At 49.5% G+C, this 25722-nt stretch overlaps 1 protein-coding gene across 1 annotated transcript in view; it reads right to left on the bottom strand.

Moving 5' to 3' along the window:
* LOC146611476 (nucleolar protein 4-like) overlaps positions 1 to 25722 on the bottom strand; it is a 111020-nt gene that overhangs the window by 20722 nt on the left and 64576 nt on the right. The gene's annotated exons all lie outside the window — the stretch shown is intronic.

Raw genomic sequence — 25722 nt, 5'->3', positions numbered from 1 at the left:
AGAAAGTCTGGGTACATCCAGAGCAAGCAGGACCAGTCTCATGACCTTCTGACCTCCTCACACATGTAGGAGAAACATGAAAGGTCCCAGAAGCTGAGAGGCACGAGGACGCCTGCACAGAGCCTCACACGTTTAGTCAGACGCACAAACTAGAACATCAAAAACCATAACATGCACGTCCCAGAGGTCACAAAGCCATAGTTAGCAACCTGTAACCCTTCAGATTGGAAACCAGTGATGCCCTTTCCATTCTCCAGTTTCTGCCTCCACCAGCTCCACAGCATGACATCACAAACAGAAAACCTGCCACCATCTCATCAGAGAAGATTCCCACATCTGAGCGAGGAACCACCTGACAACAGGACTAGGAATGGGTATCGTTTAGGTTTTATCCGATACCAGTACCAAACCGGTACTTTTGAAACGGTGCCGGTGCTTAAACGGTGCTCGAACCGGTGCTTAAAGAATGGAGAACACAAAATTGGTCCAAAAACCTCTCATGTTCAGCTGTTTTTTGTAAAAAGATAACAATGTTAGCCTTTTCTGCAGCTATGGGGCATATATGGCATCACTCTTGGCTGGAAGCAGTGCTTAAACAATGGAAAAAACACAAACTTTGTCCAAAACCTCTCATGTTTAACTGTTTTCCTCTTTTTCTTTGGTCATTTTAGCCTTTTTGGCCAGGGTGAAGGGAGTATCTGCCATCAAACAAGAAGACAGCCGCATGTAGCTATGATGATGTTTGCTAGTTCACCTTACATGCATTAATGTAATAACGTGGTTAGCCTACTCAACGTAAATTACACACGAACAACATTAAGCTACTCACGCAGAGGAACGGCTGCTGCTGCATCATCATCCTCATCATTTCTGCTACACTGGCAGGGCTAGGGGCCAGGACTCTATTTTTCGGGTTTTTGGGGGATGTTGCTAACTCCGGGTCCGATAACAGGCACCACACCCACAGTAGATGTGCACGGTGTGAGGTCTCGCAGCAAGCTATCAAATACGGCGCATTTCTCGGCTTTTATCAAAACGCTATGCGTCGCCAGGTGTGTCATCGGATTTGAGGTGTTAGCTCCTTTGACAGTATCACAGTATCAGCTTAAAGCACTTGTTGCTGCTGAGTTTGCATCTTTTGTTGTGAAGTACAGCCAGACTTTTGACTGCTTCGCCTTGGGTGTTTTTAATCTGTAGCTCTGCTCTAAAAGAACGGACGTACCTGGGCCCGCCTACTATCCTTGGAAATGTAAAATGAATGGCTAGGATCCAAAGTGTGTGACATCTCAGGAAAAAAAAGCACCGAAATGTGCGCTGCTTTTCGGTCTGGTTACTACCGTTTATGTCAGAACAGGTGCCATTATGGCACCGGATACCGGTACCCATCCCTAAACAGGACGAGAACCAACAGCAGTGTGTGTGTGTGTATTGGGTGCAGAGCAGAATAGGAGGATGGTAGAGTCAGCAGAGGAGTAACAAAGACACGGCTGTCACAGCCTGCCACTGCTAACACACAGACACGCGTCCTTTGTTAGCCAACACTGTAGCGTGTGCTCTCTGTGCCCTGCAGAGGCTCGCACATGCACACTGGCTCTCTGTGCCGCTCAGAGACACCCAAACGGTCACGAGGGTCGGACACTGGATACCCAAACGTGTGTGTGTGTTTGGGGGGATGCATCACATGCAGCATCATGCTACACAATACAGCACCCAGATGAGGAGCGTCAGCCTCATGGATCCTCCCTGTTTCAGCACAGACAGGAAGATGACTCAGTAGGTTAAAGTGAGGAGAACTCCATGATTATGTTTACATTCTGAACTCATGTTAAATCCATGAGCGTTTGTGAATGAGTTTATGATGACACTCTCACAGTAGCTCAGGATCATATACTGTATATTAAAGATGGTCTACCGTCTACTCGAAGGGTTTTTATGGAGTGACTATTTGATGACAGGGTGCTACGTTATCAGCTAATGCTAGCTAGAGTGGTTGGCATATACTGTACAGGAGCATACCTGCTAAACAGTAATATCCAATGAAAATCCCCAAATATCACTCACAGACCTGAAGCTCCGCCTTCTTGGGCCCTCTGTTAGTACAGTGACCTCACAGCAGCCATATTATTGGTCACATGATGTCATTAAAAATGCTCCAAAAGGTTAGCACAGAGGTCCAGTTCAGCCTAGCACACCGCTAGCAGCTACAGCTGCACACGTCACCACCCACCTGTCAGTCAGAGGCCACGCCCCCAATCACCTCTGTACAGGTGTCATAAAGGACGATGTTATCTGCAGACCAATCAGTTCTTGTGTCAGGCTGTAAACATGTTTAACATGGGGTCTGACTCTCTGCTGCTTCTGCTGGACGTCAGCAAAACTGCAGGTTTGGGTGCTCTGCAGGTCGACGCGTGTTCACAGATTTAATCATCTCAAATGAAAAACATGAAACTTTCTGAACTGAAAATAATCCACAGTCCTGCCTGCAGCTGCAGTGTGTGTGTGTGCGCGCGCGCGAGCTGTCATTAAGAATTAATGGATGATGGTGTCTTCTGCCTTTAATGGTGGCACCGATCCAAACGCGGATGAAATATTTAGCATCACTGCTCCAGTTTTCCACTGAGTGAATTACACAAACCCACTGGTGGGGGAAAGCCCGGGTCACTCCTTTACGCCATGATGAAATTCATCATCTCAGGCGTGGAGGATAATGAGGTGAGATAATAGCTGTCACGCCGTAATCCACAGTCAGCGCAGTAATGCAGGATCTGGGCACTCAGTCAACCAGCTAATAGGATGGGACGAGCACAACGCCAGCGAGCGAGCCACCATGCCAGCACGACACACACACTCTGTCCTCCGGTGTGTGGTCCTCTTGCTTCCCCTCTCACTCACTTCCCTCTGTGGGCGGGGCAGCTGATGGAGGCCGTGGAGGTTCATGGGTCAGATGGCGAGCAGGCCTGGAGCAAAGGCAGCCTTGCTGCCAGTACAGAGGGACCAGTGTTCACCCAAAATAACTCCCTGCTCTGTAACGGTCTGCAATAACTCTGACCACAGACTTCGGTACACCACGCTGCATGTCCTCGAGTAACAAAGTTGTGGCTCCGCCCAGAAAAAAGCAAAGCAAAAGCCTCGCATCAGGACAAACCGGCCGATGAGTAAAATCACGTGAAAGATGACAAACACACTGCTGCTCACGGCAGCCTGCAGTCACACACAGGAAGTGTCAACAAAATAAAAGCATGTCTGCGCTTTGGTCTTCCATGTTTGTGTATATTGCTGCTCACCTCCTTGTGTCACTTCCTGTTTTATTTTGTTAGTCACTTTCTTTGTGCTCATAATGATCAGGGAGTCAAAACTAGGAGTGAACACCTGGAATAAAGAAGGTGGACGAGGAGACAGAGGAGAGGAGACAGGTCGTCCTTGCGCCAACTCCAACGAGCAAACTGGTGACCCTGCAGGGCTCCTGGGGCGTGTGCATCTTTTATATACAGTCTGTGGTGCTGCTAAGCTGATACGTGGACAGCTCATGCGCAGCACCTGAGCTGCTGCGATGCCTCGCAGTATTTTCTCTCCTCTGTCCTCGTCGTGCAATATTAATCGAGCCCGATCAGCAAAGGGAAGGTGGCAGACCGTGTGAGCGATCCAGTCCATCTTACCACCCATCACATCCCTGCACTCGCTTCCCGATGTCCCGTCTCTGCTCCTGAGACGAGCGGCAGGAGGCGTGGCTGTACGCACACGCTCGACATGTTTGACGAGCCTCAGCTCCTTTAAATGTGTAATAATCACACAGTTTTATCAGAGTCTGTGTGTGAGAGCCAGAACACTTTCACAGGAAGTGACGAACACGGCCACAAAGTCTTAGTGTGTGTGTGTGTGTGTGTGTGTGTGTGTGTGATGGGGGATCAGCAGAGAGGATTACATGTCTTTAAACAGAGACTGATCTGTTCTGGGATCAGGAGGATTAACTCCGCTGCTGATGAACCCGGCGCTGCGGCGTTCATGGAGAAGGCGTGTTCTTATTTCCTGATGAGGCCTTAAAGAATGAGACGCAGCCAGCGAGCTGTAAAGTTTAAACATGGGGCCTGACTGACTGCTGCCTCTGCTGGACATCAGAGGTCCTGCAGTTTGGCGCCTCGTTAGAAGGCGGTTCTTCGTAGAGCTGTTCGATATAACGATATCAGATGACGATGTGAAACCGTCTGTCGTTTCATTTTTACGCTATAGTTTGTTTTGTGGTGTCGCAAAATAAACTTTTTTACGGTTTATTTTTCGTGGCTCTGATGGTCACTGTGGTGTTAATTCCTTAATGTTCTCTTATATTTAAAATAACGACGGTAAACCCAGCGTGCGGCTCTGCTGTCTGCTTTAGTATTTTCCACATAAACCTTTCACAATAAAGCTGAAGATCCTGTTGAGATTTTTCAAAATAAACTGAAATGATGACAAACAGAAGGACCAGTCCAAACAAAGCCAGGACCTTATTCCTAAACCGGGGCTACCTCTGTAGCACGGACATGGTTTGGTTATGAAAAGTTTCATGCATCGGTCAAAACACTCGACTCCAGGTACACGACGCTGAAACACTTCACACAGGTCGAGCTGTCATGTCGCACAGCCCAAGGTTTTAGGACAAATAAACGGACTTGCAGACTGACACTAATACATCAGAGTTTCTGACATTAACGGTTTTTAACCACATGATGTAATCTCAGAGCTGCTATGACACACCAACAGGAAATCAGTTAACACACGTACAGCAGACCGTGAACGCAGCACGGCGTGGGTTCCTCAGTCACTGACCTGCTGGTTTCTGATGGTTTCTGATGGTTTGTGTTAAAGTAAAAAGAGACAAAAACAATAAAATCTGCAGTTTAATTAAAAAACAGATGGTTTGATTCAATCAGGACACAGAGGCCCTGATACTGGAGGCTATTTTTAATGTGTGTGTGTGTGTGTGTGTGTGTGTGTGTGTGTGTGTGTGTGTGTGTGTGTGTGTGTGTGTGTGTGTGTGTGTGTGAGAGATATGGGTTGTTGCACAGAGGCCTGGGATCAAGCACACGAGGCTTTAAAAACACGCGTGAGCGCCACATTTATCTCTCGACTGTGTATAATTCATCACACGTTTCACATTATGGAAACATCTTCACAGCTCCGCCTGCACCTCCGGAGGCTCCACCTCCTCTGTGAGAGGACGAACCCCCTACAGGGACCGTCCATGTTCCTGAGTGGGTGAGGGGAGGGAGGCGCCAGACAAAGGAGGAGGATGGAGGAAGAAATGTAGCGGGGACGGGGCTTAAGCAGGCGTTTTGACTCGATGTCACACACGTGGAGAGCAGAGCTTACCGCGCCTCGACAACATTACCGCGGACAGGAAGTCGACGTTTGAGCCGACATCACTCCAACCCTCTCATGTCTTCCCCTGCATTTTACTTTGAAAGTCTCAGCAGGAAAACATGAATCTGAATATTGATCACTGATGGATTATTCTGTTCTTTATGGTGCTGCTTACTGAAATATGGCCTAACCCCAACATTAACGATGACTTATTAATAATAAATAATCAATTATTAACAAATGTATTAATAATTGATTAATAATAATAACAGAGGAAACAAGAAAACTGAAAGTGTGAAACACCAGAAACAAAGCTCTCTTTATGAAAGTGGACACGAGCTGAACCGTGTATCCAGAATTCCTGCAGTCCTCGAATGCCTCGTCCTGCCTGGCCATCCTGGCAGAACACGTCCCGGCTCTTCCCTCGATCACATGATTCCTCCCCCTCGCCTTCATCCTCTCCCCTCGCTCTGTCCCCATCCTCTTCCTCAGCAGGCTGATTTCTACATTTGGGTGGGAGGGGTTGTTTGTTTATTCTTCATCCTCTCTCCTCCTTCCTGAGGCGTCCACCGTCAGCCTGTTCATTGCTGAGCGAGGCAGCTTTAGCAGGAAGTCACGTGACTCGTGTCTGTTTGTGTTTGTTAATAGCCAGCGAGGTCATCACTGCCCGAATGACCTACTTCCCCGAGCGGCAGCGTCGTCAGCGTTCCTGCGTTTGACGTTCCTCTCACCAGCGGCGAGGAGTGAATGTGTCCTCTCGTTACACACCTGCACGCTTTCATGCATCACCTCTCCAGATGAGAGCTGCTCCGTCATTGGTCAGCTTTAAATCACTGCTGTGTGTGTGTCTCAGGCTGTGACGAGGCCACCACACGGGTGCAGGTTTGACTTTTCCCAGCTGATCCTAAATGAAACCTGACGCAGACAAATGTGTCTTCATGTTCCCGGGTGTGAGGATGGCGCTATAAGCAGGTGGACTGTCCTCCTGAGCGCTGCCGTGTCCGTGTTCTACAGAAACACGTAAACGCACCACCTGCAGCCGGGGGCTGTACTGACTTACGGTAAATTAGGTTTGCTTTATGATTTTGGGGCTCGACATGAACGACTGATGTGGAGCTGATGTGAGCCGCTGCTGAGGATCCGGCCTGGACGTCTCTTGTTTCCGGCTCGTTCTCTTCTTCCTCGTCTTTTGGAGACGGCGAGCAGATCGACTCGGTCGCAGTTAAACTCTGCCTTGTTTCTCCCTCAGGCTTCGTGTCTGCCCCGCCCAGCCGTGGGCTGCTCTCGCCCTTCGTATTCTCCCATCAGGCGGGACAAAGTGACTTTATATCAATGAAACTTGACTAATGTAAGATAATGACTTCCTTGCTGAGCAGATATGGGTCTGTCTCCATCATTAGGCTTTTTCTGTGCTGCTGCCTCTTCACTGATCTGATTTGTCTCAGTTTTGTTTCTGAGCTTAAAATTGATTTTTCCTTTATAAAAGGAAGGAAACGCAGCAGCCTGTGCGAGACTGACGCTCTGCACCGAGCTCGGAGACGATTCCAGACACGGAGACTAAAGACGTGATTTCAGCTGCAGACTTCTTGAGAAACACGTCCTCTTTCTGAAAAATGTCTTCTTCTTCCTGTGTGACATTATTGAAATCATCGAGGTTAGGATGTGTGAACAGACTCTGAGCCTGCCTCCAGCAGCCAGCAGGCGGGTCTGTCAGCACCAAACAGTATCACTGAGCCTCAGCTCAGTCTATTAATCACTACAGCAAACCAGGGTCAGAACCAGGAGGAAGCAGGGTCAGAAGCAGGGCCAACATTAGAGGAAGCTGAGGCGCTCTTTCACCTGTCTCGTGTAAATCAAAGCTAGTTTGCTAAACGTGATATCCGATTGGAGGCAGCAGTGACTTCAGCCAACGGTAAACGATGACACAAAGCAAAGCTCTGATATGTTCCACAGGTCAAACTACGACCAGTTAGCCAGGCAGCTTTACATTCACAGCATCCCTGTTACAGTTATAATGGAACAGACCAGTAATTGTGCAGTGATTTTCAACTGTGAGCTGCTGGTAGAGAAGAAAGTACAAGAACTTTCATCTGTCCAAACATTCACTCAGTCACACTGATGGACGCATCAGAGGAACCTCAGGGTTCAGTAACTTCCGCAAAGACCACCCAAGGTGGTGCAAACACGAGCCGTGGGGATCAAGTAACAGGGTTTTTAACAGCAACAGTAAACCCGAGCTAAACCCGAGCTAAACCAGAGCTAAACCTCAGCTAAACCAGAGCTAAACCAGAGCTAAACCAGAGCTAAACCCGAGCTAAACCCGAGCTAAACCTCAGCTAAACCCGAGCTAAACCCGAGCTAAACCTCAGCTAAACCTGAGCTAAACCAGAGCTAAACCAGAGCTAAACCTCAGCTAAACCTCAGCTAAACCCGAGCTAAACCCGAGCTAAACCTCAGCTAAACCTGAGCTAAACCCGAGCTAAACCTGAGCTAAACCAGAGCTAAACCTGAGCTAAACCAGAGCTAAACCTCAGCTAAATCCGAGCTAAACCCGAGCTAAACCTCAGCTAAACCCGAGCTAAACCTGAGCTAAACCCGAGCTAAACCAGAGCTAAACCTCAGCTAAACCCGAGCTAAACCTGAGCTAAACCCGAGCTAAACCTCAGCTAAACCTGAGCTAAACCTCAGCTAAACCCGAGCTAAACCTCAGCTAAACCCGAGCTAAACCCGAGCTAAACCTCAGCTAAACCCGAGCTAAACCCGAGCTAAACCTCAGCTAAACCTCAGCTAAACCTCAGCTAAACCCGAGCTAAACCAGAGCTAAACCTCAGCTAAACCCGAGCTAAACCCGAGCTAAACCTCAGCTAAACCCGAGCTAAACCTGAGCTAAACCCGAGCTGTGAGTTGAAGATAAAACCAGCGATGGTCCTGTCATTACTTTACTGCTCCTCACATCATCCAATGAAGCCACTGTCAGCATCATCCTGTCGCCACGCACATGTGAGGACCACAGCGCACAACATGAACACACAAAGCTGTGACTCACACACAGCATGTGTGAGCGGATCACATGCTGTGTGTGACCAGCATGAATGAGTTAAAACAAAACAAAAGGCCTCTCTGTTGCCCTCAGCAGCCATCACACCGTGAGTCCACACTCATCTTCAGTATAAATGAACCACAGCCATTTTCAGAGGAACCTGGTTGCGCTGGCTCCCTCTGAGCTCTGAGAATTTGCTGCTTTGAGCGCAGAATCATCTAGTTTGTGACATCTTACAGAGGAAATTGCTGAGTGAATCGAGGATGTTGCGGTCAGCGCTGTTCGTTGGACAGGAATGTCTGATTCTCAGCTCAGACTAACTTCAGAGTGATTCACACTGGTTCCCTTTGGTGCTTCCTCTGCATCATCTCAAAGAGGATGCATACCAAAGTCCACATCTATCACGGCCACGGTTCAAAGTACTCCTCCTTATTCTGCAGCAGTATGTAAATCAAAGAGGCATCAGTCAGAGCTTGGTGTATTCCTCTGACGTCTCCTGCCTTTATCTCCCCGTTTAAATTCTCTCATCATCAGTCTGTTTGTTTCTGATCTCCACCTCTGCTGCTCCCTGCCTCCTACTTTCTTCCTCTCATTATCCAAACTGCAGTTCTTCCCTCCTCTCCTGCCTCCGCCGTGAAAAAGGCGACACGTGTTAAACCCGCAGCTTGACTCACCTGAGACCGAGGCTGGGGTTGATGGCGTAACCTCGCAGTAATACGTGCACATCCTGACTCGCACTTCCTGTTGCCTCTGACGAGGGCTGTTGCACCGACAGCATGTTTGGCTTTCAGTGTTTTCTAGAACAAAGCGAGCTCTGTGTCCTTTTAGCGAAGCTCAGACGAAATCGACCAACGAAAGAACCCCAGAGGTCGCTGCGATGACGACCTCCTAACTGAGCCTCCACAGCCCATGTGACCATTTCAAAGACAAAAGCAGCCCCGTAATGTTTGTCCGAGCAGCACATTCAGATGCTGCGTAGTGGACTGCGCTGGTGGTTAGACGTGCATGCGTGGTCTGCCGCCAGGAAACGGTGCGGCTAGCTTCTCATTAAAACACGACGAAATGTCGACGCCTGAGAGGAAGAGGGGAGCAGACACCTTTCACAATAAGACACTCTGTAAATGTTTAGTTGACTGAAATTAATCAGACTTTGCTGTCATATGTAGTGCTGGGTGGGCCGAGCCTGGGTGGGCCGAGCCTGGGTGGGCAGGGCCGGGTGGGCGGGGCCGGGAATCTCTACACCTGGGTAAAGGTGGAGAACGGCCCGAGGACAAAGCCGTGCTGCAGATCTCGCTCACTTCCTCTAACACTCACTGATCTTTGGAGCAGCAGCGAGCGGCAGCGTGGCGTCAGGAAACTCACAAGTGAGCACGAAGGAGAAAAGACAGGAGGTAAACATATGAGAGGGTTACCTAGGCAACCGGAGTTTGGGACGACAACAAACAGCCAGCCGTCAGTGCGACGTGTGCGAAGGGGCGTGTTTTAACCTCATCCACAAACCTGATCGCACAGCGTTTCAAGTAGCGTCCATCCTCAGGCGTGGTCTGTGGTTTGAGCGCCACTCAGCAGCCGTTAGACACACCCTAACCCTCCGCCATGTTTTTATCTGAACCATCCTCACGTCTCCTTCCTCCACCCCACTCATCGCTTCAGCTCTCTGTCCTCCACACGTCTCAGTGTGTGCGTGTGTGTGTTTTTCTGCGTGTGTGTGTGTGTGTCTGCATGCCTGTGTGTGTGTGTGTGTGTGTGTGTGTGTGTGCAGCCTTGAGAGGTGAAAGACAATGCTGGGAGCTCCTCCCTGCCTTCCTCCCACACACACACACTTACAAAGACACAGACTGTGGAGTCTTTCTCCTCCTCGACCTCGCTCTCTGCACCACTCCCACACACACATTCCCGCAGCATCAGCCACACACACACACATGTGCATGCACACACACAGACACACACAGTGCTAGCTTTGCGGTTGGCTCTGCATCCCTCGCACCTCCCCGGGTTTCTCTCTTCCCAGCAGTCCTGTATCAGGTCCTAACTCGCCCCTCGAGCCTCATTTATCCTGGAAACCTTCACCGTCTGATTCTGATCTCTGCTGCGCATAAATCTCCTCTCGTGTTTCACACATATGGCCCAGACCCCCTCCAGAGTCAGCCCCCGTCTCCCCCTCAGAGCTGATGAATCTATCCAGTATCTCTCGCTGGCTCGTTCCTTTCTCTCCTCCAGCGCCTCACATCTACTCCAAACTACCCCGAAGGCCTCGCCCCAGGGTATTATATCCCAACCTGGCACCCTCTGCTGTAACCCCGCCCCCTCACAGTCCCACATCCTCCGTATTTACACAGAATAAATACAGCGCTGTATTTATTCCCCTCCATAAAACTTTGTGTCCAGCTTAAATGATGACTTAATTATGTCTTCTAAGGCTGTAATCTAACCGTGTGTCACATCAACCCCGACACAGAGACGCTCAAATTTATCCGTCATGCATCCGAAAACAGCCAGAAACGGTCAGGAGTTTGGGAGGCGGACCTCGCCGCTTTAATCTGACGTCTCGACTTTTATGTGAAAACTTCTGAGAAATGTATGGAGTCAAATACGAGGAATGGAGTTCAGGCTGTTCATAAAGTTTGTCGTAAAGTGTTTGACGGAGGTCAGAGGACATAAAAAAATCAAAGAGACATAAACCGGAGAATAAAGAGCGGCTGCTTCTCAGCGGCAGACGCCGTTGGTTCAATAGTCTGGAGCAGGATTTGGAGACAGCGCTGCATTTACATCCACCCACACACACAGCCTCCATCTGCTGTCTGCACACACACTTTACCAAACTTTATGACCTCGCTGTAAAACTTGACTGCCTGTCACAGCTCACCTCCGTCTGTGACGACAGCAAACTCAGCCCAGCTCCACCTGATGGAGTTTTATACTGGAGTCACCCTTACAACAACAACAACAACAACAACAACAACAACAACAAGAGTGCACAAATCAGGAACCAGAATCACAGTTTTTTTTTTTATGATTAATATTTTATTGTACTTTTTAGAACACTACAGTCCACTGCGGAGACAGATTACATCGCATTAAAAAAAAAAACATCAGCATAGCAGCAGAACAGTAGAGAATACCAAACCAAAATGAGGGGGGGGGGGCAAACAAAGCAAGAGATAAACAAAAGCATGGAAAGAAAAACAAAAACAACAACAAACAAAAAAAAAAACACGAAAGGAACAAAACAAAAACAGCCAGCCTTTGACTATGTGGGTCTTACTGCATGCCACACTCTGACATCCCTGAGAGTGCTTCATCAGAATTCCAATGTCTGTCCCACTCTAAGGTCTAGTCTGTTCGTTTTATTCTGGACAGATATGGATCCCACTTCAGATGGAAACTCTCCACTTTATTCAGGAGCCTGTATGAGAGTTGTTCTAGTGCAGCAAGTCTCCCTAGTTGAATATGCCATACAGAGACAGGTGGGGTGGAGGGGTCCTTCCACTGGGAGATAATGAGTTTACGCCCCAGCATCAATGCAGCCTTAGGTGGAGCATATTTAAGGAGTGATGGGTCTCCCAAAACAAATAGTCTTGGTGAAAAAGGAATATCCCATCGTATGGTTGATTTGATAAAGTCATGTATCTCAGTCCAAAAGATTTGGGTTTTAGGACAGCTCCAAATCATATGGGTCAATGTGCCTACCCCAGTCTGACATCTCCAGCATTCAGGGGACTGAATGAGGTTCGCCCTATACAGTCTGTGTGGCGACCAGTAAATTCGGTGTAGTAATTTGAATTGGATTAGTCTCGTTCTAAGTTCCCTGGACACCTTTTTACTATTCTGCAACATTGCAGTCCATTCCTGATCTGTAAAAGCCACACCAAGGTCAGATTCCCAAGCTAACCGGAGGGCAGGTAGTCCTTTACTCGTGCCCGTAACAAGCATTGAGTAATATTTAGAGACTTCACGACCCCCCCCAAAGATTTTTTTGATGTAGCTGAGATATTCAATATTTGGAGGTGGTGTGGAGGAGGAACCAAAGGTTTTGAGCAATAAGTGCAGGACCTGCAAGTACCTCCAAAACTGACTTTGTGGCAACTGAAACTGTGCTTTAAGGTCGTTGAAGGACTTGAGAATCCTCCCCTGATACAGGTCTCCGAGAACAAGTATCCTTCTCTGGACCCACAGTCTCCAGAAAAACGGAAACTTATTAATGCAGAGTTTGGGATTGAGCCATATGGAGGCCTCAGTATGAAGGTGGGAGTTAAAATTTAGTAGCAAGGCCACCTTCTTCCAGACCGTCTGCAGAAAAGAAAGAATGGGGTGGGTTTGTATATCTGGTGGGAGCTTGGTGGTTAAAATGTGCATCGGAGGGAGTGGTGAGCACAAAGTACTCTCCAGACTAAGCCATGGGGGGGCTCGTTCTGGAGGGAGAGCCCAGTGAACCATGTGTCTCAGACTGAAAGCATAATGGTAAAATAGTAGATTTGGGACCCCCAGGCCACCCGACTCCACTGGTTGCTGTAGCTTTTTAAGCTTTATTCTAGGGCGTCTGTTATTCCATATGAATTGGTTGCATAATCTGTCAAATTGATGGAAATATTTTGATGGGATTTTTAGCGGGAGTGTTTGTAGTAGGTAATTAAATTTTGGAGCACAATTCATTTTGATGATGTTAACTTTACCCCAAAGGGTGAGGAACAAAGGGGACCATCTAATTATGTCGGTTCTGAACTTGTCCAATAGAGGTTCAAAATTAGCCTGGACTATGTTGTATAACAAACGGGGGAATGTAATGCCCAAGTATTTAATACCAGTCTGAGGCCAGCTGAAATCCCCTGGCTGGAACAGGGTTTTGGGGCAGAAGGCTGTCAGAGGGAGCGCTTCAGACTTTGACCAATTTACTCTATATCCTGATATATTAGAGAACTGGTTAATAATTCTCAAGAGAGCAGGTAGAGAGCGTTCTGGCTGTGATATTAGGACCAGGGCGTCATCAGCATAGAGCATCAATTTGTGATTATTATTGTGGACCTGGATACCTGGAAAATCAGGGTCTCTACGTATTGTCGCTGCCAGAGGCTCTAAAGCTAAAGCAAAAAGCAGAGGACTCAGTGGGCAGCCCTGTCTTGTACCCCTGTGGAGGTCAAAGGACTGTGATATAATACGGTTCGTTAGTATTGATGCTCTTGGATTGTTGTAGAGAAGTTTGACCCACCTTATGAATTTTGGGCCAAAGCCAAATGCTTCCATTACACAAAATAGAAAACGCCACTCCACCCTGTCGAATGTTTTCTCTGCATCCAGGGAGAGGGCTATAGCTGGAGAAAAGTCCCCCGTAGGGGATTTATTCTGGGTTGCCCACATAATATCAATTAGGCGTCTAATATTATCGGCAGAGCAGCGAGTCCGAATAAAACCAACTTGGTCGGGGTGTATTAAGTAAGTCATGACCTTATCTAATCTGGTTGCTAGTAACTTGGCTAAAATTTTGCAATCACAATTGATCAAGCTTATTGGCCTGTAACTCTTACAGTCAAGCGGGTCTTTGTTTTTCTTTAAGACAAGGGAAATAAGTGCCTCTGACAGTGTTGGTGGCAGGCTGCCCTTATCCAGGGCTTCCTCAAACATTTGCAGGAGTAAAGGGAAGAGCTCCTCTGCAAAGTTCCTGTAAAACTCTGCTGTAAACCCATCCAACCCAGGGGCCTTGTCAATTGGGAGATTTTTGATTACCCTTAAGATCTCTTCCTTTGAAATTGGGGCGTCCAGGGAGTCCACCTGTGTCCTAGAGAGAGTTGGGAGGTTGAGGGGGGAGAGAAAACTGTTAATTTCCTGAGAGTTTGCTTGTATTTCTGAGGAGTAGAGTTGCATATAGAAATCTCTGAAGGCTTCATTCACTTCAGAGGGTTTTGACACCATAGTGCCATCCTGTGCTCTAATTGCTGCTATGATAGTCTGAGCTTCTTTTTGTTTAATATATCTTGCAAGCAGTTTGCCAGGTTTATCTCCATCTTCGAAGTATTTCTGCCCGAAATAGAGAAAACTCCATTTTCTGAGTCAAAATTGAGTTAAACTCATATTTAAGTCTAGTTAGGTGGGTCAGATTTGCCGAGCTCATGTCTGCCTTAAAAGCGGCTTCAGCTATGGCAATCTTCCTCTCCAGGTCTATCTGCTTGGACAGAGCAGTTCTTTTCTTATATGAGGCATGCTGGATGATGAACCCTCTAATAAAGGCTTTCAAAGCTTCCCATGCTACACCCGCACTGGGAGCTGTAGAGAGGTTAATTTCTATATAAGAATTGATCTGCTCTCTCAAGGAGTGGAAAAAGTTGGGATCATGTAAAAGGGTTGAGTTTAGCCTCCATCTGGGAGACTTGGGGGGGCTACCAAATGAGCTCAGATGCAGGAGCACCGAGGCGTGGTCAGAAACGCGTATACTACCAATAGAGCAGGACATTGCTGAGGGCATGATAGAATTTGACACAAGAAAATAATCTATTCTTGACAGAGTGTTGTGGGGGGCAGAATAAAAGGTGTAATCTCTTGCGGATGGGTTGAATACTCTCCATACGTCCACCAAACCCAAGGTCCTACACATTTTTATAGCGACCGAAGCTGATCTAGAGTGTCGCTGTGAGGGAGTGCTTCGATCCAGTATATCATCCATGACCAAATTGAAGTCCCCTGCTATCAGGATTGGGTAGTCGCCCATATCACTAATTTTGCATTCCAAGTTTCCAAAGAAGGTGGGGTCGTCGATGTTTGGTGCATAGACATTGCTTAAAATCATCCTATGGCCTTGAATCTCAGCCAAGAGTAGCAATGTCCGCCCATCTTCATCCTTAACCATCCGGGAGCATTTAAACTGTAACTGCTTATGAATTAAAATTGCGACACCCCTACTCTGACTGCTGCCACACGAAAAGAATACCTGACCCACCCAATCACGGCAAAGTTTATCTGACTCTTGGGGAGACAAGTGAGTCTCTTGAAGAAAGACAACGTCAACTTTTTTTGATTTGATAAATGTCATGATCTTCTTTTTTTTGATTGGATGGTTAAGGCCTTTTACATTCCAGGTCATCAAAGTAAGGGCCCTTTGTTGCTTATTCGCCATCATGCAATACGTATCAGACGCATAGCAGTGGGGTAACTTATTATTAGAACCAGGAGTTCAGTACCGAGTGGACAATATTTGGAAGGCTGGCTGTAAGAAAAATGGGGGGGTTTGGAAGTAAATAAAAATAACAACTGATAAACATTTAAACAGATACGTCTGGGGCAACCGAGAACACTAGTCACCCTCAGGTGGGCTATGAGCCCCAGAAAGCAAAACATAAACTTCATGGTCCGTGACTCTAACCAGTCGAACAGTCATAAACAGGACCCGTCGCCAGCAGCAGCAGCATATTAAGTCGTCGTAATATGAGGAAAACAGTCATTCTGGGACTTAGCTAACTGAACAGACCTCTATGCAGGTTGGTTAGCACTGTCCCCTGACAAACTGAAAAGGGCTTCATGACAACTGAATTACTAAAAGAGGAATTTAATAGTCTCAGTGAGCTTCTCTACCAAGCAGATTGTGTTGTATTCTCAAAAGTAGCACAACTGAATAAATCAAATAAAGCTGTGAAGCCCTATAATATTGAAACTAAACAGTTAAGAGGTGCAAAGTATAGCGTGTTAATTAACGCTAGGGCGAAAAGAAAGAGAAAAAAAAAGGGTACTGTTTAAATCCAAGCCCTGACTGTAAATAACTCAAGGTAAAGACAGAATGTAGTCCTGGGCTTTTTTGGGGTCAGTAAACTCACGTCTGCCCTCCGTCATTTTCAGCACCAGTACTGCTGGGAACAGTAGGGAGAACTTTATCTTCCTGTCGTGCAGCAGCCGTTTACAGGGATTAAATGCCGCTCGTTTGTCCGTGACAAGTTTGGAGTAGTCAGGGAAGATCATAATGCGGTGGCCGTTCCAGTTCAGCTGTCCCAGCCTCCGCGCAGCTTCCATGATCTGTTCCCTGTCCTGGAACCGCAGAAATCGGGCGATGATGACCCTCGGGGGATGACCGTCAGGTTTGCGTCTCACCAGGCTGCGGTGTGCGCGGTCAATCTCCAGCCCGCCCGGGAAGTCGACCTTCAGGAGTTGTGGGATCGCGTTGCGCACGAATGCTAGAGCATCCGATCCCTCGCAGCCTTCTGGAAAGAAGGCGAAGCGCAGGTTGTTCCTCCGTCCTCTGTTTTCGATGTCGTCTAATTTCTGTCGTAGAGCGTTCACCTCGTCACTAGTAGCAGGAGGATTTTCCTTTAGCGCTCTGCTAGCATCCTCAAGGAAATCTAAACGAGACTCAGTGTTGCTTATTCGAGTAGCCATATCCGCTAGCTTAGCCTCCACTGCCCTCGTAGCAGTTTGGATAGCGTTCAGCTTGCTCTCTTGTGTCTCGGAGGTTTCCTTAAGTAGCACGTAAATACTTGCAATGTCTTTGGCCATTTGTTCAGTTGTAGCAGTCTGAATAGTATCCGACATTGGAGGTGAGGGCGGGTGCACATTAGCTCTCGCCGAGGTTTCCTTGCTAGCGCCTTCTTGCCGTCGAAGCGTAAGTTTTTGTTGGTGACTCGGCATTTCTGAGCTTTCACAAAGAGTCTTCAAGCTTCCCACTGTCCTGAGGTTATATTTTGTAAGTGCTGTGTAGCGTAATGCTCTAAGTCCAATGCAAATTAGCTGCCGCTGCGACGGAGCTTCCCCATTCAAGCTGCCATCTTGACCGCCCACGTCACCGGACTCCCAGAATCACAGTTTTAGTTCAAATTAGGCTTCAATGAAGCGCCTTTAGTCTGTACACACACACACACACACACCTACCTCTGTGTGTGTGTGTGTGTGTGTGTGTGTGTGTGTGTGTGTGTGTGTGTGTGTGTGTGTGAGATAAATGAAACAGTGAAACCACAAAGTTGAGGTGGAAGATAAAATGTGGTCTGATCCTCGATCAAAGACAGGAAGTGGAGATGAAACTTCTGTGTGGGCTGAAGCTCGACGCAGGAATTTGACTGTGAGCTCTCGCTTCTCATTGGTGCAGATACAGCACCTCCCATCACCTGGTCCTGATGCACCTGAGGAACAGCGCGACACTCACATGATTCTAACGACCGAAGGCGTCGTTGACACATGAAAGCAGAACCAAGCCATCGTATTCAGAACGAAGTGGACGAGCAGTCCTGGAACCAATCAGAGCTCAGCCTGAGCCCCCGAGACAGGAAGGACAACGACCCCCGAGGACCTCGACCCCCTGTGTCTCACCTCATTACACCAACTTTCACGTCCCTGAAAAAGTTCCTGAGAGTAAAAGCTGCAGAAAGCTTGCGTGGAAGCGGCGCTCGGGGGCGGAGGGAGGACACGAGCGCCGCACTTTGTGTTTGCGTGAATAGATACGACATTGAACAGAGAGAAAAGGAGCGAAGACAACACAACGCCACAAAGGCTGACCCGAGCGTATCATCGCTTCTGTTCACAGAACAATGCCGGAGCGCCGAAGGACGACTGAGCGGCCTCGACTCTGAACGTATTCACGTGTTTTCACACGGCGAGAAGTAAAACATGAACAACGGAGAGCGATGAGGAGGGCGGAGCATTAACACAGGAACATGACGAGCTGGAGCCGAGCGGCTTGGCGGCCTCGAACGACTCATCGGGATAACGGAGGAAGCACGTGTGACGGAGCGACGGGCATCAGTGTCCCGCCGACACGAGCGTGAGCTCCTCACCAACACGCCGCAGCTCAGGAGACATGAGAAGCACTGCTGTGACACTGAAGCCGTTTGAACCCCCAACACCTCCGCCCTCAAACACCACCCACCATTTCTGCTGCAGCCGAGGAGTGGAGGTCACATTCAGTGCTCCCTAAATCTCATCAGGATGCCAGCCTCCGCCCACAGCAGCGAGCGGACCAGCACCTGAATTCTGGAGCTCGCCACGTCACAATTATTGGTTGGAGATGGACTTCGTCAGGGCTGGCCGTTTGATTTGACGGTGTAAGGGTCGGCGAGCTGAGGGTCTGAACTGAGCCTTTACTGAAATCAGCAGCAGAACAAAAGCATCACAGGCCTTGATGCTCGGACACGCCGCCATCGCCAGACACTTGCTACACGTGTGCGGCTTAGACATGACAGCGTGACCTCGTCCTTCAGCTCGTTACACCCCCCCTCCTGTCAACCTCCCCCACAGCGCCCCTCACCCACTTCAACAAGCAGGTGTTTGTTCACCTGTGTGAGTGTGTGTGTGTGGGTGGGGTGGGGGGGGTTATGTTCCCTCTGAGGGGGGCAGCTGATAACAATGGGTACAAATTTCAGATTGGGACACTTTATGGAGCCAACCTTTGGACGTCCTCTGAACCATAAAACACCATAAAACAATAACACACACACACACACACACACACACACACACTTTAAGGCAGTGTAATAAAATAAGGAGGCACACCTGGGGGGTGACCTGCGGGGCCTCACAGATAAGAGCGAGGACGGCGATGTGGACAAGCGTTCACCTCGTCTTTACTCGTGCAGTAAATCAGTTGCACAACGAAGACGCCAAATGTAAGGACGCGGTCAGCAGAAAGCGAGCTCTGACTGCACACGTGCAGAACATCTGCCGTCGTCACCCTCGGGTTCTTCCTCTGCTGGACTTGTGAAACGTGTGATATGAAAATGCGAAATATTTTACATGCAGGTAGCTTCTCCTTTCTCAGGAGTGAAAAAAGCAGCCAATGGCGGCGCGTGTGAGACCGCACAGTCCAGCGATGACTAACACTCCTTCCTGTTACTCAGCATCGCTCTCCACCGCACGCAATCAGACGGAGACTGAAAACAGTCTCGTCTGTGACAGGGCGAAGGTCACGGGAGCGTTCGGAGGGGAACGGCGAATCTGCAGACAGGCCTTCCCCCGGAGTGGCCCGAGGTCAGGCGGATGTGAGACCGTCTCTATCGCTCGCCGAAGACGACAGAGAGCAGAACAACAACCGGTCGAGGTTTCCGGCTCCCGGGCTCAGCGTGATGTTCTCCGTCACATAAAAACCAGAAAAGATGGCCGTCAGCCGCATGCTGCCACGTGTTAGCAGCGCCTCCATGAAAGGCTGGAGCTCCGCCTTCTGTTAGTGACTTCACAGCAGCCATGTTATTGGTCACACGATGCCATTCAAAATGCTGGCAGCTACAGCCGCCCATGTCCCAATCCACCTGTCAGTCACAGAGGCTACGCCCCTGATGATGCAAACAGGCGAGTTGGTGGTTGGTTTCTCTGCCTCACACTGCTCAGAGCAGCTGATCCATCTCTGCTCCATCACAGAGTGATGAAGAGTCCTCTGAGCAGTGACTCTGACACATTTTCCATCAGCTTTCTCTTCTATTAGTGACGTCTGCATTTCCCAGAATCCTCTCATCAGTGACCCGAGAGCTGCTTTCAGCCTCAGAGTGAGCGCCACAATAATGGGCTGGGAAAATTGCAACGCCGCTGCAAACCCCATTAGGCCATTTCCACAAAACGCTCCACATCCCACAGTGCAACACACACACGCGCGCACACACACACACACACACCAGGCTGCAAGCCCACGCCGCTCTGAGAGCTCAGCAGGTTTAGTCAGACGCTTGTTTAAAGAGTGTCGAGTCTCTAGCAGAGCTCATTACAGGCAAGCAGGAGGCTGCAGCTAATTACTCACACGCACACGCACACACCTCTATACAAACATGTCAACAGGTTGTGCTCAGACACAGCAGGAGCTCATTCCAGCCTAACAAAGTGTGTGTATATATATATTATATGTTGTACATATATTTATTAGTTTCAGATGTAGCCGTTCTTGTATTTTGCACAACTCTGTTGCTTGTGAAGCTCGCACACAAGAATTTCACTCACATGTGCTGTACCAATGTACCTGCACATGTGATGCTACAATAAAAGTGATTTGATTTGAGATCTGTGTGTGTTTGTGTGTTTGTGTGTGTGTGTGTGTGTGTGTGTGTGTGTGTGTGTGTGTGTGTGTGTGTGTGTGTGTGTGTTTGGGGAGGAGCTAATATTAATTGCACAGCCTCTTAGCATGTTTTAGTTTCAAGGTGTGTGTGTATTAATAATTAAGCAGTGACTGTAGCCGGCACAGCAGACACACACACACACACACACACTTACAACATTTCAAACTCTTCATCTTTATTGATTTCTTCTCCTTTTTGTGTTTTAGTTATTTTCACTGCGTTGAGGCGGGTCGCTCCTCCACGATGTCTCCAGCGCGTCTGCTCCCCGAGCTGAGCACCATCTGAGCTGTGCTACCGACCGGAGCCTGCTCCCTGCTTTGGCCCTGCGAGCGTCAGCCTGAATAACCTGCAGCAGCTCCGTGCCTGTGACGCAGAGCGCCACCACCCTGATGTTTGACCATTCACTGAAGGAAACTTCACAGAGTGCATTCTGGGTAGACCTCAGGCTTCTATCAGGAGTCTCAGAGTCTGCAGCTGATACCAGGATGGTTCCTGCTGTGGCAAAAGTGCCTTCTGAAGTTTCCTCCAGTGAATGATCGGAAACAGATCAAAGATGGAGCAAATCTGATCTGTCCATCGAGGCTCCTGCAGCGCTCCGATCGCCCTGCAGTTTATACAGGAAATGTCTCGATGCGCCGGCTCCACCAGGGGAGGAGGTACGCAGGATTTAATCTAATGCTCCTTCCTCTGCTCTGCCTCCAATTCATGCCTGACCTCCACCCTTCAATCCATCCTGCACCCTCATCCTCAGACTGCCTCCCCCAGCTTGATTGCAGGAGGGGGGTCAAAGTCATCCTGTCACTTGTTTCCACCGGCCTACTTTCCCGCTGCGCCACATCTGACCAGGCAGAGGGGAACGGATGTGTACACACACACACACACACACACACACGGAGGTGAACTCTGCTCCTCGTCACTCTTCATCCTGCCCGTCCTCCTCACAGCTCACCTGTCCCACTGTCCTACCTGTCCATCCTCCTCCCTGGACACAGCAAAGGCAGGCTCTCAGCATCGAGGACACCAACTAGGGAACATAACCACTAAAATAACCACAGCCAGACAAAAGGAAGAGGAGGTGAAATATTAGGAGCAAGTGCAGCACAGACGATATCGAGGCCCCTTAACTCCAGCAGTCCTCGTGTCAGTGAGCATCTGCATACTGAGGCCTAAATAACTGCTTTTCTAATCCGCTTTGTTACACAGGATAGCGTGAAAACGTCGCTTCCACTCGATTTTCTCCTCAGTCAGAGACACAAATGTCTTTGAGCGCTCGTCTCGCTCGTGCAGGACGCTGCACAGTCTGACAGGTACAACAGCTGGCAGGAAGGAGAAGCCGTCCCCTTACTGGGCACTGAAGTGTCGGAGTGTTTGATAATGATCGTAAAACAGAGCGACTCAGCCATGGATCTGTCGTGGCAGTGAAAGCAGTTTGTTCATTCTGAGCTGTGTCTTCATGTTTCATGTTCCACTCTCAGGAGGATCAATAAGATCAGCTGCTCTTTGTTGCTGAAGAACAACATGAAGCTGTGCAGCACCTTCACAAACAAGGGAAACTTTACTGGAACATCTGTAACAGCAGCAGCTTCCACCTCAGTGTGTCATGTGATCACTATGTTGGCTCCTCAGGTTCATGCTCTCCCTTCCTCCTCCTGATGTCACTCTCATCATCCCTCCTGCCCCGTCTCCATTCCCCTCTCCACCCTCAGCTCGTCCCCTTTGGAGAGGATCTGTGATGTCAACTCCATCTCCTGACGAGCCCTCTTCATCCTCGTCCTCCAGCCAGGGGGCGGGTCAGCAGAGCAGAGGATCTGGTGTGGATGTGGCTTTGGGGGAGGGATGAAGAGGACGCTTAGCAGCCAGAAACGAGAGGCAGTTGAGGGGCCACTTATGAGGGGGACGCACTCCCCTCGGAGGCAGCGCGATGTGGAGAGGGCAGCAGCCTCTCAGAGAGCGCCGCAGATGACCGAGAGCTCAGGCCGTGGTCGTCTCCTCCAGCAGCAGCTGAATAAATTTACACAGACAGCCCGAGTCGAGGTTGACGCTGCTGCAGAGCTGCTCCGCCACCGGCTCTCATATCACAACTGTCAGATACAAACAGCTGGACGGAGCCCACGCTCTGGACCTCAGAGCACGACTGTCCTGACAGAGCCCGCAATCACCAACATGATTGATTCATACAACACACGACGAAGGACACGTTCTTTACACGCCTGCGTTCATGTTGGTTTCATCAGGACTTCGTGCTGCTGCTTTCTTTAAACTCAGTCACCCACTAACCATGGCTGAGTCTAAGTAGTGAGAAATGGTACATAGTAGCTTATTTCAGACTCTTTGTTAATCTGATGCCTCTAACCTCCCGCTGAGATACCGCACGTGCTCGCTGGCTGCTTCGTGCAATCGTCTGTCGACGCTCGTTTTTCCTGAACCCGGCCGGCCTCGGCGGCAGGTGTCCAACCGTCAGTCTGGACCAATCGTGAAAGCTCTCCACCTCAGCCGTAAAGCCGAGCGGAGGAGAAAAGAAGTCGAGGTGGCGCTCAGAAGCTTTTAAAGGTGATTTACTGGCTGCTCCTGAACACGGCGGGCGCTCCGTCTGCAGTGCAGAAACAAGCTGATGGCTCGCCGCTGAGGAAACGCCCACCTGATATTAACACGGCGAGTTGGATCAAGCGCAAGCTGTTTGGCTGCAGCTCCTCCATCTCCTCGCCGTCAGAGCAAAGAGCCGCTGCTGAGCGCCGACGCCGCTCGCAGTAACACGAGTTTAAAATAGTGGCGCTTTCACTTTAAAGAGCAGCTCCATGAGAGTGTAGAAGCAGCAGGAGACCGCCGCAGGGCGCCGGGGGCGGGGCCCGATAACAATTGCACAGCTCTCCTGATGGTAAACTGACAGTAAGATGGCGCCGGTGAGGTCGGCTGCCGTCACGACTGCTCCGACCACTTTTTCTTTGTTTTTGTTTTTTAAGTTAGTTTTCAGCGTTTCTAAATCGGCAAAATCACCACCATTGGGTACATTAGGTATGACAGTGACACTCTTGTTTCTATTGGTTTACAATGTACTCACAATTCGAAGTTTTTAACTCCGGATCCGAGCTGGCCGAGTGAGATCTCGAGGGAGAACAAAGGGAAGCGGCGGCGGCCTAGAGGGAAGCGAGCCGGCGTCAGGAACAGGCTGAGAGCTCGTGCACACCGCACACCTCTGCCTAGCATCCTGCTCGCCAACGTCCAGTCACTGGAGAACAAGCTTGACGACCTCAGGGCCAGGATAAAGTTCCAGAGAGACATTCGGGACTGCAATCTCCTCTGCTTCACCGAGACATGGCTGAACCCAGCGGTGCCGGACCACGCCATCCAGCCGGCCGAGTTCTTCTCGGTTCACCGCATGGACAGGACACGGGACTCGGGGAAGTCAAGGGGAGGCGGCGTGTGTTTAATGGTGAACAACAACTGGTGCAACAGTGCGAACGTTGTTCCTCTCACACGCTCCTGCACACCAAATCTGGAACTACTGTCCATCATGTGTCGTCCTTTTTATCTACCTCGGGAATTTACATCGGTCATTGTAAGTGCCGTTTATATTCCACCACAAGCGGACACGGTCACCGCCTTATGCGAGCTGCATGAGGCACTCACACAGCACCAGACACAACACCGGGACGCTGCGCTTATTGTGACGGGGGACTTTAATAGCGCCAACCTCAAACGCGCAGCGCCGAACTTTTATCAACACATCACCTGCCCCACCAGGGGTGAAAGGACACTGGACCACTGCTACACTACGGTCAAGGACGGCTACAAGGCACAATCCCGCCCCCCGTTTGGCAAATCTGATCACGCCGCCATCTTCCTCATGCCAAAATACAAACAAAGGCTGAAACAGGAAGTTCCGGTTCAGAGGAAGGTCGCGCGCTGGACGGATCAATCTGTGGCCGCGTTACAGGACGCACTCGATGACGCAGACTGGGGCATGTTCAGAAACAGCTCCGACGATGACGTCAACGTGTTTACGGAAGCGGTTGTGGGATTCATCGGGAAACTAGCGGATGATACCGTGGAGACAAAGACTATCACAACGTTTCCCAACCAGAAGCCGTGGGTGGATAAAACCATCCGCGACGCTCTGAGATCCCGCACCGCTGCCTACAACACGGGACTCATGACGGGGGACATGGACCCGTACAAAGCCGCGTCATATAACGTGCGGAGGGCGGTGAAAGAGGCGAAGCAGCGCTACGGGAGGAAACTAGAGTCACAACTCCAACAGAGTGACTCTAGGAGCCTGTGGCGGGGACTAAGGACAATAACGGACTATAAAGCACCAACAACCGGTATGACGAACGCGGCCGTGACTCTGGCAGACGAGCTGAACACTTTCTATGCTCGCTTCGAGGCTGCAGCTAAGGTCTCCAACAATGCTAGTGCTAGCGGCGCTAACGGCTGCAGACAGGAAGATACTGCCAGCACCGGAAACGTGCTCGTCATCTCCGAGCATGAAGTAAGGAGAGCCTTCAAGAGAGTGAACACCAGGAAAGCAGCAGGACCAGACGGCATCCCAGGTCGTATCCTAAGAGACTGCGCATACCAGCTAGCTCCTGTGTTCACTGAGATATTCAACATCTCTTTATCTCAGTCGGTGATCCCCACATGCTTCAAAGAGTCCATCATTGTTCCTGTCCCGAAGAAACCCCACCCTGCTTCTCTCAATGACTATCGCCCTGTAGCCCTCACCTCAGTAGTGATGAAGTGCTTTGAACGCCTGGTCAGAGACTTCATCATTTCTTCACTACCAGACACACTGGACCCACTACAGTTCGCTTACCGTCCAAATCGTTCCACAGACGATGCCATCTCTCATCTCCTCCACACATCACTCACTCACTTGGACACTAGAAGGGGGAATTATGTTAAAATGCTCTTCATAGACTACAGCTCTGCATTTAACACCATAATTCCCTCCACACTCACCACCAAGCTGGAGCATCTGGGACTCAGCTCATCTATGTGTCAGTGGATCTCCAACTTCCTAACTGGCAGACCACAGGCAGTAAGGATGGGCGGACATGTCTCAGCCTCCACCACTCTCAGCACTGGAGCCCCCCAGGGGTGTGTTCTGAGCCCCCTGCTGTACTCTTTGTACACATATGACTGTGTGGCCACTACCAGCTCCACCACCATCATCAAGTTTGCTGACGACACCGTCGTGGTGGGCCTGATCTCTGATAACAACGAGACGGCCTACCTGAAGGAGATTAGGAATCTGGAGAACTGGTGCCAGAGGAACAACCTCCTTCTAAACGTCAGTAAGACAAAGGAGCTGATAGTGGACTTCAGCACTAAGCAGGAGAG

The sequence above is a fragment of the Diplotaxodon limnothrissa genome, linkage group LG20 (genome assembly GCF_057381915.1).
Source record: "Diplotaxodon limnothrissa isolate DT_005_m linkage group LG20, D_limnothrissa_male_GT1.1, whole genome shotgun sequence".
Taxonomy (NCBI): Eukaryota; Metazoa; Chordata; class Actinopteri; order Cichliformes; family Cichlidae; genus Diplotaxodon; species Diplotaxodon limnothrissa.
This window is presented reverse-complemented; position numbering and strand designations above follow the sequence as displayed.